We start from the raw sequence: 17521 nt of genomic DNA on the forward strand, positions 1-17521 counted from the left end.
CTGACAGTGCTTTGGAAGCGACTACTCACTACTCACATCGCCTATAATCTCCTGCTGGGCCTACATCATCCTGATGTTCCTGAAGCACCTCTCGTCCTGTGGAATTGCTTAGTTTTTGCTAGGTTGGCAACCCTGACTCATTTATTTTTGTGCACTTCCTCCATACCATCTAACGTACTAGACCAGATTGGGCTTCCGTCGTTCATGCGCTTTCTTTCTCTTTTTCATGACCTTACCTTTAGGCATGGTGTGTGTAGATAATATTTATTTTTCCATACACTGTACCAGCAGGATCATTTCAGTATTTTGAGTAAAAAAAAAATGAATACAATTTGTTTTCAAGAAATAGTGTATTTTATTCAATTTACTTTTTTTTACTCTTTTTCCCTTTAAATACATACAAAATAAAATAATTATTAAAAAAAAAAAATACTGCCCAAAGAAAATATAATTTATTTCTACAAAAGAACAGATATGGTACTATAACTAGTGGCAAAGCTATTGTTGAATGAAAACCAGACATAGCCAAAATTATAGAATTACTCTGCCCAAAAGCTACATTCAAAGTCAGGATGCCAAGAGGTTATTAACCACTTAAGGACCAGGGAATATTTCGCTGATCAGTGCTGCGTGGGCTCTCCAGCCCGCAGCACAGATCAGCAGGCAGGCAGGGCGATCAGACTGCTCCCCTTTTTTCCCCACTAGGGGGATGTCTTGCTGGGGGGGGTCTGATCGCCGCCGGCTGTTTTGGTTTGGGGGGGGCTCCTCAAAGCCCCCCTCCACAGCGCTATTCCCCCCTCCCTCTCCTTTCCTCCCTCTTTTCCTTACTGTGGGCGGCACAGGACAGCGATCCGTCCTGCGCCGCCTCTAATAGGCTTCAGCCTATCAGACTGCGGCGATCCCCGGCCAATCAGAGGCCGCGGATCGGCGATCTCCTTTATGGCGCTGCTGCAACAGCAGCGCCGTATGATGTAAACACAGAGGATTTCTTCCCCGCGTGTTTACATTTCGCCTGCGAGCCGCGATCGGAGGCACGCAGGCTGTTCACGGAGACACCCTCGAGCGGCCGTTTCCATGGAAAACCACAAACGACCTGCCGCCGCCTATCAGGGTTAGGCGGTCGTTATGTGGTTAAACTGACTCATTGTTAATTTGTGAATATATAAACTGTAAATAAAAGAGAATAATAAATGACTTATTTAATAGGATTTTCCTCTCACAATATAGTCCAAGCAAAAACAGCAAAAATAAATACATACATAAAAAAGAACAAATGTTTTTAAAGTAAATTAAAAAGGTTTTATACATACCTGGGGCTTCCTCCTGCCCCATCCCCCTAGATCGCTCCCACGCCGCTGTCCTTCGCTGCCCGCAACTATGCGACTTCCATCAGTTGGAGCCAGTCTAGCGTAAAAGAAGTGTGCTGTTTCATATCTCTCTAGCAGCAGTTGGAGAGATACATAGAGGGCGCACTTCTGTGTAGGCTGGCTTTGATGACCTCAGTGACGGAACCCGGTTCCTAAAGCTGCTGGCAGCAGAGGACGGCGACGTGGGAACGATCCAGGCGGATGGGGCTGGAGGAAGCTCCAGGTATGTATAAAATCTTTTTTAATAATGTCAGCTCTGAGTCCCTTTAAGATACAGCTATGCTTGGAAATTAAATTATTAGTGCTGTCCTTTTTTATTTTACAAAATTAAAATTAAATTTAGAGTTGTTTATGTGTTGCAAATCAGAGCATTACAAATCTATCACCTGATCAATCTGAATAGAATGTCTTTCCATAAGTTCTGCTTCACATGACTTTAATTAAATCAAGCAGAGCGATGCATGAGGATGCAAAAACATAAGTAATGAGTACATATCATCTTGCTAGCAATGTTCAATCAGGATATTTACCCATTGTACACAAGGAATCTTCATTTTACTGCAATGGTTACTAAACAAAGCTGTCACATCTCCACATACTCTCCAACTCTAAAAGTTACATTGTGTTGGTCAATGTGTTTGACAATAAGGTCTTTTTATAAAGTGGCAGAGTGTTTTCAACACTTTGGGCCTGATCCAATTCGCTTTTTCTCTTATTAAAGTGACTCTGTAACAAAAATTACAACGTTTTTTCTACCATCCTACAAGTTCCTAAACCTATTCTAATGTGATCTGACTTGCTGCAGCTCTTTCTACTATAACCATCTCTGTAATAAATCAATGTATCTTTACCCTGTCAGACTTGTCGGCCTGTGTCTGGAAGGCTGCCAAGTTCTTCAGTGTTGAACTGTTCCTCTATGCACACTCCAGTGTGTGTTTTATTTACATAAGCCAGCAGCTTCTCTGCTATCTTATCAGTGATAGAAGAGAGCTGGATAAAAATCCTCCTCTGGAGGCTGTGAAAGGAGCTGGTCTGTCACATACTAAGGAATTAACGACATAGGCAGAGCTGTCTGCAGGAAGCCTGTAATGTTCAGTGCATGAGAGAAGCTGGGGACAGAAGGTAAACACACACAAGTGATCTTTTGAGATTCAGAAGTAAGGCTGTATACAGCCTGCTTGTGTATGGATGTATTTTCTATGTGTGGACATGCTGTACATCAACCTACTTCCTGTTTTGGTGGCCATTTTGTTTGTTTATAAACAAACTTTTTAAAACAGTTTTTGACTACTTTTAATGCGGCGGGGAGCGGTGAAATTGTGACAGAGGGTAATAGGAGATGTCCCCTAACGCACTGGTATGTTTACTTTTGTGCGATTTTAACAATACAGATTCTCTTTAAGCTCCATCTACACGATACGATTCTTTGTGCGATTCGATTACGTTTCTATTTACGATTCGATTAAATTTGACATGTCCGATCGGGATTCGATTCGATTCGATCCAATTCGATTTGCCATTGTTTTGCAATGGCAATGGCAAATCGAATTGAATGGAATCCCGATCGGACATGTCGGATTTAATCGGATCGTAAATAGAATCGTAATCGAATCGCACAAAGAATCGTATCGTGTAGATTGGGCTTTAAGTTTCTCCTACGAGATAATTTTTCATCTTCTGTTTAAAATAACTTTTAAGCACTCTGTAATTGAAAAAAAAATCAAAAAGGTGAAAAAGTAATATCAATAATATAAAATTATTCTGAGTATTTTATTGCTTACTGGCAATTTAAAAGGCATTGGACATGATTCACAAAGCTTTTACACCTGTTTTCCTCTGTTTTCGCCTTATCCATGTTACATTGTTAAGCTCCCAAAGAGCAAAAAAATATAATATAATTAAGGTAATAAAAGTAATATTGAAATGAAGGTAATCAGGAACAACTTTCTTTGAGTAATTATTTTGCTTGTAAATGTGCTGAAAGGTTATTTTTATCAATTAGGTGATAAATAAGCCATTTATTAGATGTTTTGTGAATAGAGCCTATTGTATTCAGAATGTTAAAATATCACCTAGGCCATCAAACCACATCAGGCCCTTTAGCAGTTTTCTGCATCAGTTTTTTTCTCCCAGATTATGAGAGTTCAGAAAATGTTTTTTTGCTTTTCATGTTTAAAACATGTCTTCATTTTTTTCTATGAATTTCACTATATTTACAGTGGTGTGAAAAACTATTTGCCCCCTTCCTGATTTCTTATTCTTTTGCATGTTTGTCACACTTAAATGTTTCTTCTCATCAAAAACCATTAACTATTAGTCAAAGATAACATGACCCTGTGTGAAAATCTACATGACCCTGTGTGAAAAAGTGATTGCCCCCCTTGATAAAAAATAACTTAACTGTGGTTTATCACTCCTGAGTTCAATTTCTGTAGTCACCCCCAGGCCTGATTACTGCCACACCTGTTTCAATCAAGAAATCACTTAAATAAGAGCTATCTGACACAGAGAAGTAGACCAAAAGCACCTCAAAAGCTAGACATCATGCCAAGAGCCAAAGAAATTCAGGAACAAATGAGAACAAAAGTAATTGAGATCTATCAGTCTGGTAAAGGTTTTAAAGCTATTTCTAAAGCTTTGGGACTCCAGCGAACCACAGTGAGAGCCATTATCCACAAATGGCTAAAACATGGAACAGTGATGAACCTTCCCAGGAGTGGCCGGCCGACCAATATTACCCCAAGAGCAGAGCCGGATTAAGGCTAAATGGGGTCCTAAGCAAAGTAACTGATTGGGGCCCCCCCATCATGTCGTAATAGAATCAGAAGATGCATCTGCACAGCAACATGCCGCACACACCGGAGCAGCCGAGCTACTGGTTGCTATGGGCAACAACCCGCTTTCCTCTGTGGGTGCACAATGCAGGGAATAGCAGCGGCAAAATGCAGAGTGAGAGATGAATGGCTGGGACATTTGCACTCAGGGGCTGGGGCACCCCTGTGAAGAGGGCGCCAGATATCACAGCAGCAGCACTTTCCCCCTGCATCTCCAGCCTGGCAATAGCAGAAAGCTCTGGACACCGCCAAACCAGAAGCCGTTCCCCAGACAGAATTACATAACCACCCCCACCACCGAACAACCGATTTCCTCCCAAACTAGACAGCCACCATGCAGCCTCCATCCCAGTGAATACGGAAGTCCAGCAGAGAAGGCAGCCGCAGCGGGGGAGAATGACAGCACCAGATGACTCGCATTCACCTATTGTGATCCAAGCAATAGAGGTCCCGTCATCTGGAGCCCGCCATCTGTCTCCTCTAGAGTGCTGCCGCTCTGTTACTACTACTATTACTACTTCCTACTTCCTGTCTGATCTGAGAATCAGGAAGTTCAGAGCGAGCGGCTGCACTGTAGAAGAGACAGATGGGTTTCAGGTGACGGGATCTCTATCGCTTGGATCATGGATAGGTGAGTGAGCGTTTGCCATCTGCTGCTATCATTCTTGCTGCAGCTGTGGTTCTCTGTGGGAAGGGAGGAAGAAGTGGTCTCCTACTGAATAGGTGCTGGCTTACTGAACAGGCAGAGCCGAGATTCTAACCCTGGTCTCCTGTGTCAGAGGCAGAGCCCTTAAATGGACTCCGAGCAGTGCCTGTGGGTATGCCTTTAAGCATATCCACAACTAATTAATTACATCCTCACACCTACCAGCATGATGTTTGTAATTATATCCCCCTGGGTTCCTTATATTTCATTGCATTGTGCTGAATCGAGCTGCCGATGTTGGAGAAAAGTCGTCCTGTGTAATACAATTGCCATGGCCGCGATTTCGATCGCGAAAATATCGAAAACTAAAAGGCATAGGGTGGCGGTTTATATATCATTGGAAAGAGGAGAAAGAGAGCTTTAAAATGATATGCATCTTTCCATAGTTACAGCACTGCTCAGACTCCCTTTAACCATTATACCATCCAGCCACTGCTGACAGGATGGTGAGGGCTGGTTTATGTGCTGATGGGACCCCTTTGACTCTGAATGGGGCCCCAAGCGACTGCTTGTGTTGCCTGGTTGGTAATCCGGCCCTGCCCAAGAGCACAGAAAAAACTCATCAGAGAGGCCACAAAAGACCCCAGGACAACATCTAAAGAACTGCAGGCCTCACTTGCCTCAATTAAGGTCTGTGTTCACGACTCCACCATAAGAAAGAGACTGGGCAAAAACGGCCTGCATGGCAGATATCCAAGGCGCAAACCACTTTTAAGCAAAAAGAACATGAAGGCTCGTCTCAATTTTGCTAAAAAAACGTCTCAATGATTGCCAAGACCTTTGGGAAAATACCTTGTGGACCGACGAGACAAAAGTTGAACTTTTTGGAAGGTGCATGTCCTGTTACATCTGGCGTAGAAGTAAAACAGCATTTCAGCGAAAGAACATCATACCAACAGTAAAATATGGTGGTAGTGTGATGGTCTGGGGTTGTTTTGCTGCTTCAGGACCTGGAAGGCTTGCCTTGCTGTGATATACGGAACCGTGAATTCTACTGTCTACCAAAAAATCCTGAAGGAGAATGTCCGGCCATCTGTTCGTCAACTCAAGCTGAAGCGATCTTGAGTGCTGCAGCAGGTCAATGACCAAAAACACACCAGCAAATCCACCTCTGAATGGCTGAAGAAAAACAAAATGAAGACTTTGGAATGGCCTAGTCAAAGTCCTGACCTGAATCCTATTGAGATGTTGTAGCATGACCTTAAAAAGGAGGTTCATGCTAGAAAACCAACAAATAAAGCTGAATTACAACAATTCTGCAAATATGAGTGGGACAAAATTCCTCAAGAGCGCTGTAAAAGACTCGTTGCAAGTTATCGCAAACACTTGATTGCAGTGATTGCTGCTAAGGGTGGCCCAACCAGTTATTAGGTTCAGGGGGCAATTTCTTTTTCACACAGGCCCATGTAGGTTTTGAGGTTTTTTTCTCACTAAATAATAAAAACCATCATTTAAAACTGCATTTTGTGTTCAATTATGTTATCTTTGACTAACAGTTAACGGTTTTTGATGAGCAGAAACATTTAAGTGTGACAAACATGCAAAAGAATAAGAAATCAAGAATGGGGCAAATAGTTTTTCACACCACTGTATAAACAGTTGAATCAGTAGTGATAAGTGATGTAATTCGTGAAGAAAGGGGTAACATTTCTTAAATATTTTTACTCCTCTTTCTTCTGTTTAATTTTACTGGTAGTAAAATTCATCTTTGATGACTGTATTTTGTCTTCCTCTTAGTTTATTTATAATACTTCTTTCTTTCATTTTTTTCTGGCATATTTTGCTAACAAAAAAAGTCTATTTTCTCAGATTTTTTTTCTCAATGAAATTGAGAAAACTTTACAATATAACTAAGGAGCAGAACAATTAAACATTTTGTCTTCTCATACAAAATATATGGCTTCACACATGAATGCAAATATCAGTCCCCATTTGGCATGACTTATTCAGAGCATACCCATTTCATAAAACACTTACATAGCAAAGGTTAACTCTATTGTACTTAATTTTTTGAGTCTATATAAACATCAGAAAATCTCCCAATAAATAGATTTATACCTAAAACATTATTCTAAAATTGCAATTATCTGATTGGTCATTTGTATTACCCAAGCAAAGAGGAGAGAGCTCCTAAATGTGGGATTGGCAACCAGAAAAATTCCATTTACCCACTGTTCTGTGTTTATTATGTAGTCTCCATGCAGTCTGCATTGCAAGCATTCCAATATAATCATAAATGTTTCTGCTGTAATGAATCTTATCTCACTCAACCTGGCTCTATTCTGGTACATTGCCAAAGAGAAGGAAGCTTGTTATTTCCCTTCCCAGATTCCTGCTCCTCACTGATTGGCTGAGGGCAGTTCAGTGTGACAGGAGGCTGAGAAGGGAAATACACCTCACCTCATCCCTCTGCAGAAGCTACAGAAATACGAAGTATGCTGTGCTCACATATGTTTACAAAGCGAGCTAGACATGACAGTGTGGTTTCTAAGAGAAAAAAAGAGTAAGAGCGGAAATTACATTAGGATTGGCTTCAGTCAGAGGTAGTAAAGATGGAAATGCAAGGAACAGTTTTCTCTTGAAATCAAAATGTGGACAATACATATATTATGTAAGTAAAACCAAGATGGAACTGTAATGTACGTATCAGCCAACACACCACTGTTCCAAAGTATAACTAGTAATCGATCTTTAAACATGGCTCAGAGTGGTCTGGCTACTTAGTTAAATAAGTTAAAAAAAACCCATCTGCAAGCCAAAGCACTCAATGAGTCATATAATTAAAAAATGAAAAATATTTATTAATACAGTTAAAACACCCTAGAAAAAGGCAAACTTATCCATACATATATAGGCAAAATAGCATAGTTGGTAGTGAACGGTCTGCAAGCCAGCTCAGCACATTTCCATTGACAGCCTGAATGATACAAAGTCCTCTCCACATTAGGTAAAGTGTATTCAGTATAAAGCAGCAAGGCAAGAAGGTCAGTGATCCTATATCAGGTGCAATCTCCAGTGGATATAGACTGCAGAAAACATAGCTCTATATAAACAAGTGTTTCAGGATACTACTGGCACAAAATATTGATAAATTTGATTGTGCCAAAGACTTAAATCTCTTTGCACGTAAAATTATCCTGAGACTTCAGCACAAATAAAAAGAGGAGACACCCTTAGGGGGGGCTATACAAGACTGGTCAGATTTTACTGCCCTCCGGGACTTGACAGCTCTGTGGGAGGAAGGGTATATACCAGATGAACAGCTGGTGGAGACAGAGGGGACTACCAACACAAACACTACACAGTTTAAAAACAAATCTTGGTATTTTCCATCTCTGTCTGCAAATCCAAGGGTCAGTGTTTTCGTGGAGATGGTGTTGAAGGATCTTGACACTCTACATATGGGACATACTGCTGATAATCTTACAGGGGCACAGAAACAAGCCCTTTTTGAGTTGGCACAAATGTCCATGCTCACGGTGAAGCCCTCCCACAAAGGGGGCAACATCGTGGTCATGGATAATGACCAATATGAAAATATGTGTTATTGTATTTTGAAAAACAAAGACTAGTATCAAAGGGCCTCTGTGTCCAGCGTCCTGAGGGACCAGGGGGTACTTTTTGGCATTATCGATTGGGCAGCCAGCAATGGTATAATATCTATGGAGATATCATCTTTTTTGAAGATATCCCATCCACAAATACCTACTTTTTACGCATTGCCAAAAATCCATAAATCTATGACCAATCCCCCTGGCAGACCGATAATATCGGCCTGTGGATCTCTTACTGAAAATGTCAGTAAATACATTGATTATCATTTACAAAAACATGTGCAATCTTTACCTTCCTATGTACAGGATTCCATACATGTGCTGCGCATCCTTGATGGCCTTCATGTGCGCCCTGGAACCCTCTTGGTGGCGCTGGACGTTGAGGCCCTGTATTCAAGTATACCCCACACCGGAGGCACCTGGCAGTGGCTAAAATCTTGGATACATTAACTTGTACTGAGATGGATCATTCCATTTTTCTATTAGAGATGTTGGAATTTCTTCTGACACGTAACCATTTTGTTTTTGGTACCTCCCACTACCTCCAGGTGCAGGGCACTGCGATGGGGACAACGTGTTCCTCGTCGTATGCAAACCTGTACCTGGGGGCGTGGGTGGTGGACATTTTTTCCAACGATGATTTGGTCGAGTACCAGTGCCACGTGGAGGCGTGGCACAGGTACATCAACGACATTTTGCTCTTGTGGACAGGAGGCGAGTCACTCTTGTTGGAGTTTGTTGAGAAACTCAATTCAAACTCCGTTAACCTCAAACTGACATGAGAATATAATGCCAGGTCCCTATCCTTCCTGGATCTCTGGATAGAGGTGGGGGAGAATGGCGATCTGAACACAAGACTATATAGGAAAGCTACACCGTCTAATACGGTATTGCACGTGAATAGTTTTCATCCCCGGCACCTCATTAGAAGCATCCCGACCGGATAATTTTTGAGGGCAAGACGTAATTGTTCCTCCCTTGAGGCTTTCAGGACTGATGCCTTGGAACTAAAACATAGATTTAAGGCCAGAGGTTACTCTAGGTCTCACATTGACAAGGCCTACAACAGGGCCCTTAACTCGGATCGTGGTGCTCTTTTGGGGTACCGGAGAAAGACAAATTAATTTATGGAAACGGTACCTATTATTACAACCTATAACAAACAACAGGAACAATTTCAGAAAATTCTTTCTAAGCATCGGCATCTGTTGACTGATGATGTCAAAATTCAACAATGTGTACCTGATAGACCTAAATTAATTTTTCGAAAAACCCCTACCATTGCTAACAAAGTCGTTAGGAGTCACCACACGGGTAATGCTAGTGTTGACCCATGTAGGGAAAGGGGAGTATTTCGGTGTGGGTCGTGTAACCAGTGTCCCTTTGTAACGGTGGGACGATCCAACACTTTTCCACATGTTAAGAGATCTGTACATATAAAGCACTTTATAAACTGCTCATCGGAGGGCGTCATATACGTGCTTAAATGCTCCTGTGACACCTTCTATATCGGTATGACAACGCATAACTTTCGTGAACGGATTTAGGAACATACACAGGATATTGTGGGGCATAACCTACGTTCTCCTGTGGCTAGACATGTAATTGCATGTGATTTGAACCCATCCAATATTATTACTTTCAGTGCAGTGGATTCTGTACATCAACCACTGAGAGGTGGGGATTTTGAGAAACTAGTTTTACAGCGTGAATGTTGCTGGATATATGAACTTAAAGAGAATCTGTATTGTTAAAATCGCACAAAAGTAAACATACCAGTGCGTTAGGGGACATCTCCTATTACCCTCTGACACAATTTCGCCGCTCCTCGCTGCATTAAAAGTGGTTAAAAACAGTTTTAAAAAGTTTGTTTATAAACAAACAAAATGGCCACCAAAACAGGAAGTAGGTTGATGTACAGTATGTCCACACATAGAAAATACATCCATACACAAGCAGGCGGTATACAGCCTTCCTTTTGAATCTCAAGAGATCATTTGTGTGTTTCTTTCCCCCTGTTCTCATGCACTGAAGTTTCAGGCAGCTCGTTTCTTCCTGCAAACAGCTTTGCCCTTGTCTGTAATTCTTCAGTATGTGAAAGCCCAGCCAGCTCAGAGGACGATTTATCCAGCTTGTAAAAGATAAGAGAGAAGAGAGAAGCTGCTCTAATCCTAAATAACACACAGGCAGTGTGCATAGAGGGGCCTGGAAGGGGGAGTTCATAGCAGAACCACAACACTGAAGAACTTGGCAGCCTTCCAGACACAGGCCGACAAGTCTGACAGGGGAAAGATACATTGATTTATTACAGAGACAGTGATAGTATAAAGTGCTGCAGTAAGCCAGAACACATAAGAATAGCTTTTGGAACTTGTAGGATGATAAAAAACAGGATGCAATTTTTGTTACGGAGTCTCTTTAAAGGAATACTGTAGGGGGGTCGGGGGAAAATGAGTTGAACTTACCCGGGGCTTCTAATGGTCCCCCGCAAACATCCTGTGCCCGTGCAGCCACTCACCGATGCTCTGGCCCCGCCTCTGGTTCACTTCTGGAATTTCTGACTTTAAAGTCAGAAAACCACTACGTCTGCATTGCCGTGTCCTCGATCCCGCTGATGTCACCAGGAGTGTACTGAGCAGACACAGACCATACTGGGCCTGTGCAGTATGCTCCTGGTGACATCAGCGGGAACGAGGACACGGCAACGCAGGCACAGTGGTTTTCTGACTTTAAAGTCAGAAATTCCAGAAGTGAACCGAAGGCGGGGCCGGTGCATCGGTGAGTGGCTGCGCAGGCACAGGAGGTCTGCGGGGGACCATTAGAAGCCCCGGGTAAGTTCAACTCATTTTCCCCCGACCCCCCTACAGTATCCCTTTAAGGCCACAGTTCCACCAGGCCTTAATGATGAACTCAAATACTCCCCTTTCCTATGATATTCTCTGTTGTCACCAGGGGACCCTGTGGAGGACCTCCCAGTTGACTGATCCTTCCGTAGTCGTGGAACTGCCAGTGGATACACACGTTAAATATTCAGGTGGCCTTAATACTTGTTTGTTTTCTACCGCTGAAATAGGTTAATAATATGCATTATCTTTCTCACCTAGCCTTGTGGCTGAGTTTAGACAGGATGTATGAGGATGCCATGATGTGAATTATTTCCCTGTTGTACAGATACCATTCCGTATATGCCTTGATAAAGGGGACCCGGTGTGGCTCTGAAACGTCATGTTGGGTTGCTGAATGGACATCTGGCACTTGATTATAAAATAAACAGCCTTACTTGAGCTTATGCAGTGTGCGAACCTTCTGAAATTTTCCAAATTAAACATTGGGTGCTGCTATGGCCCCAATTAACATTACGTTTTATGCTGCACCCAAATTACCAACTGGCCACTGGATGCCCAAATCCTCTGTTTTATCCTGACCACCCTTGATGTTGCTGCATGTCAAAAGCTAAGGACTTTATTGAGAGGGTATACTCTCCCACTAATGTAGGAGGACATAGCAGAACTATTAATGGTGGTTCAGGTAATTGTGGTGCTTGGGTCCTATAACAAGCAAGTGTTATGGCAACCAGGGGCAAAACTACAAATCATGGGGCCCCCCAGCAAAACTTTAACGGGTCAACCCTTAATGTTCACAACCCTTCCCTTGCCTCCCCTTGATGATCTTAACAACCTGTGGGCCCATCGTACATGGGTCATAAAACAAGTGCGGCCTTCATGATCTTAACCACTTTAGGACCACAGGCTTACACCCACCTAGTGACCAGGCCACGTTTTACAATACAAGGTTGTGCAACTTGGTCAGCATGCTGCACAGCCCTACAACTCAGCACACAAATGAATATTACCTCCTTTTAGTGTCCTTAATAGGACACTCTGCCGGAGGTCTCTGATATTTTTTGTTTTTGTTTTTTTATTGACAAAAGGGAGGCTTTTTGCCCCCCCCCTTCCTCCCTCTCCCTCCCCCCTGTGCCGTCCTAAATCGCCATCGGATGGTGATCGACACTGTTCCCCGCCTCTCATAGGCATCAGCCTATGAGTGGCCACACAGAATGAGCCGATCTGACGGACAGCCCAGTGTCCCTGTCGTACAGAGATAGCAGCACTGTACAAATGTAAATAAAGGGGAACTGCAAAAATTAGACAATGATGCAAAGTTATAAAAAAGTTAAACCCCCCCCGACATAACTGAAAATAAAGAGAATGAGAATCAGAATATGAGAATATTTTATTTGCTACTAATGTTCTACTAATTATCCGTACTACCCAACCAATTCATTATATCATTTTTTTTTTCGCTTCAGTGTCACCCATAACATGCGCAGCCACAAAAACACCTGATCTGGAGTATTGGAAGGAGAGAAGGGTAGTATATGGGGTGCCCCACACTTCTGTGCCCCAATAGCAAAGCAAAATTTGCATCAGTAATTTATGAGGCACTGAGATTCTTTCCTGGCTCACCTCAGGAGGAGGAATTACAACTCACAGGAACCAAGACTGAAACTGTCACTGTCACATCTCCTGGAGTCCTGGGAGAGGAATGAAGGTCACCATAAACAATGTTTCCTTCACATACAATTTTTTGGATTGTCTCTTAAAGTGTTATCTGGGGAATTTGTGTACAAATAGTGCTGAGCAGGTTGCATCTGCAAGAATAAAGGCGTAAGCTCCGATGACATTATTGTTCTACATACTTGCTTTTACAGTGAAAATTGCACCACACCTGTACAAAGCCATTTGTGTGCAGACGCCTATTCCCAAAATAACGTGCACCATTATTGTTATTTGTATTGTGACCACCAGCATTTTCATACATAATATGCCTACTCCCTTATTCAGCTCTTATTTGATTAAAACAAACATGTAACTTTTTTTTTTAAAGTGACATGCTTACGTCAGTAGGGGGAAGCCTCTCCATCCTCCTAGACCCCTTTGCCACCAGCTGGGACCCTCTTCATCTTTGATGCTGCACTCCTCTACTGTACGAGTGCATCCAGCACTGTGCAGTCGCCAGTGGGATCGCACCTTTCGTGCACAGAAAAAATTTGTGCAGGTGGGGCTCTCATACACAGCGGCCAAGAGCAATCTTCAACTTTAAAGGATACCCGAGGTGACGTGACATGTTGAGATAGACATGTGTATGTACAGTGCAAAGCACACAAATAACTAGGCAGTGTTCCTTTTTTTTTTCCTTTCTCTACCTGAAAGAGTTAAACATCAGGTATGCAAGTGACAGTTTCTATCTAGGTCGGGACCGGGTCAGACTGGGCCAGACTATAGCATGATAAGTAATTACAGCCATAAAATACTTTCCTGTCGATAAATGGCTTCCTCGAGCAGGAAAGAGATAAAAAGGGTCAATTATTCATAGATTAGAGCTCTGGCATACTTCAATCAAGGTGTCATGGAGCAGAGGCAATGAAACAGTACAAACTTAAAAACTAGATTTAAATATAAAATAAAACTGGGGGATATCTAAAAAAGTCATTTTTAGGAGAAGGAGGGTCAATACAATTGTTTTTCTCATCGGTTTATTTTCACCTCTAATGTCCTTTAAGGCAATCCTGAAGCGAAAATAAACTTATAAGATAGTGAATTTTCTTAGTGTATTACACATACAGTGTAATACACTAAGAAATAGAACTTTAGTAGCAAAGAAAAGAGTTTGATATTGTTTTCCAGTACAGAAAGAGATTAAAAAAAAAAAAAAAAAACAAAAAAACTTCAGTTGTTATCTACGCAAAGAGCTTCTCTGAGCTATTGGATCCACTGGGTCGAACTCAGTCCTGTTTTCTGAAGCATTTAAACAGCCAAGAAACAGGGAGAGACAGCTTGAGATAAGGTTTTATTAGCGTCATTATTTCTGATTAGTTTTACAGCTCAAAAGACAGTGTGGTTTTAAAACTGCCACTGTGAGAGAATGATGCAGTGTTATAAAAAAAAGTTATATGATTAAAAATAAAAAATATGAGACTCTTTTCTTTGCTACTTATGTTCTAATCATTATCTGTACTACACATACAATAATTATGTCATAAGGTTCTTTTTGCCTGCGGTCTGCTTTAAAGAGAAACTCCAGTGAAAATAATGTCATAAATTTTTACAATAAGTATGTATAAATGATTCAGTCAATGTTTGCCCACTTTCCTCTCTCTGACTTACATTTTGACATTTACCACATGGTGACATTTTTACTGCTGGCAGGTGATGTCTGTGGAAGTAGCTGCTGCTTGCTTTTTTGGCAGTTGGAAACAGCTGTAAACAGCTATTACCCACAATGCAACGAGGTTCACAGAAAGGAAACTGCCAGGACCATGGTCCTCATAGTTTCCTGTGGGAGGGGTTTCACCACAATATCAGCCATACAGAGCCCCCTGATAATCCGTTTGTGAAAAGGAATTGATTTCTCATGTAAAAGGGGGTATCAGCTACTGATTGGGATGAAGTTCAATTCTTGGTTACGATTTCTCTTTAATGTGGAAGATTATTCAGAGGATACCAGCGCAGCACAGGAGGGACGTAGAGAGACCAGGGGAACCTAAGAGGCTCTGAACCATCCAGAGGCTTCCCCCTACTGAAGTAAGTATCTAACCTTTTTTTTCTAAGTTTATGTAACGATTGTGGAATTCTCTCCGTGATCAGCGCACAAGGCGTGCGCTGACACGGCGGAAATCCTCCACAAGCGTATAATTTGAGGGAACCCATCAAAAGGTGCAACGCACCTGTAGAGTGAAATTCCTGTCGGCAGGTGGAACTGTGGAGTGCAGAGGAACAGATCCTCTGCCCTGCCACAGACGCCAGACAGGAATTGTACGAAGGGAAGAAACGCAGAGCAAGATAGCCCTGAAAGTAAGAGATCAAAGCGACAGAGGGTATGTGTGTCCACCAATCTAGTCGCCACCCTGCGACGATGAACACACAACTATGAAGATCAGGTGAGAAGGCAATCACCAGAGATGGCGATTGCTAACAGCGACACAAGACCGAATAAGCACAGATGAGGAATGTATGTATGTCCACCAATCTAGCTGCCAACCTGCGACGGCGGACACTCAACGGAGGAAACCAAGTGAGAACACAATCGCAAGAGAAGCGATTGCGAAAGAGAATGAGCATAGGGACAGAATGTATGTATGTGCACCAATCTAGTCGCCAACCCGCGACGGTGCACACACAACAGCAGAAACAAAGTATGAACGCAATCGCGAGAGGGGCGATTGCCAGAGGAGACACAAGGCAGAGCACGAGAGTAGCAAAGGCACAGCAAATCATACAATGAGAAGATAAGGAAAATAATAAACGCTACCTAAACGCGAACACCGCACTCATTCGCAACAGCGAACGCGTTTTCTGCGCGGTCTCCGCGTGTTAAGCACAACAGAGACAAGCACGCCTAACTAACCACCGACAGACAAACATGAAACAGAGGACGCGAGCGCTTGCTTAATGGTTACCTCACCGAGCCTCCAGCAAGCGTTCGTAGCAAACAAGACAGGTACACAAAAACAGGGATAAGTGCGAGATACGATCCACTGCTCTTTCTGCCAGAGTGAGTGCGATCCAAGTAAGGCAACAGAGCTTGCAGGATCCCCTGCTCTTTCCGCCAGAGCAAGTGTGATCCAAGTATAGAAAGAGAGCGAGCTGAATCCACTGCTCTTTCCGCCAGAGCAAGTGCGATCCAAGTACAGCAAGAGAGACAAAACAGGCAATACAAATAATACAATCCTGACTGCTCTAGCAAGAATGCCTAGCGCAGTCCCAGGAATTACTCTAAGCTAATCTTCAAACAATAAGCATGGCTGACACTCCAGGAGTGTTTCACAGGACAAAACCTTATGACCAGCGGCGTACTGTGGAATCACATGGTATATATAGAGCAAGCCTACAAAGGATGTGGCTAGGCAATTTGCATTACAAACGTATGCAAATTCCTCAGCAGCAGCAAACTGCAAAACTGAAAAAAGGTCTCTCTTCCAGAGACCTGCAGAATGCAGACCTGAACAGTGGTCAAAAAGCTGCCTGCCTGCGCAGGCAGCTGAGCGGATCATTACAGTACCCCCCCCCGCCCCTCCGTCTAGGGTCGGATTCCAGACGAGCCTCTAAACTGATATTTGCAAAAGACTCTAACTGAAGACTCATGAAGGTCGGGACAGCCCGACAAGGCCCAATTCCAGAGTCAGCCCACCCGAAACCGACCTCGTCGGAAGGAGAAGCCACCGAAACATGCCCATCAGTACCACAAGTCTCAGTGTAACACCCATCAGGACTGTGAATGCCAGAGAAAAAGCCATCGACACCCACCGAGCCATGCCCACCACCTTCCAGGGACCGTCCAAAAATACCAAACCTGCCACAATACCCATTCGAAGTGTCCCTTTCCACAAAGCACCCACTGCTGATCTCATCCAAGGTACCAGGAAATATTTCTCCCAGGATCCCCCAGAACACTTTGAAGCTCCGCAGAGATCACCGGAGGGCAGAACGATCACCAGGCTCATACAGAGAACTATCAAGAACCCCTATGGAACCAATGACAATTCCGGATTCAGAATTACCAGGACAAGCATCAAGACCAGGGCCTTCAGGGACCACCTCTGGGCATACAGGCAACATCAGAACAGGTTTCCACCGAGGAAGCATCTGAGCAGGCTGGCAACCGAGACACACTTGGGCTTTCTGGGTCACAGAACACATCGGGGTACACTAGCCCAAGGGGAACCTCAGGACACGTCGAGGAACTGCAAACCTCAGAGTCCGTCACGACAAGACCAAAACCAGAACCGGGCAGAGAATCATCACGAGCAGTGGTCTCAAGCACTGGACTTTCAAAAGAAGGCTTTGACTCAAACCTAGAAATCTCTGTGACAATAATATCATAATTGACTACGCATGAGTGAAGCTCCACTAGAGCTGCAAAGGTAGTCAGCACAACAGCAATGCCCACTGAAGTGGGCAAAACCTCAAACGGATCTGGGAGGCAGGAGGTATCTCCTAGAAGTTCTGTACCCTTAAGGAGGGACTTGGAAACCTCGAAAACATCAACTAAGACCTCTGA

This window comes from Hyperolius riggenbachi, chromosome 12 (genome assembly GCF_040937935.1).
Source record: "Hyperolius riggenbachi isolate aHypRig1 chromosome 12, aHypRig1.pri, whole genome shotgun sequence".
In the NCBI taxonomy this organism is placed as follows: domain Eukaryota; kingdom Metazoa; phylum Chordata; class Amphibia; order Anura; family Hyperoliidae; genus Hyperolius; species Hyperolius riggenbachi.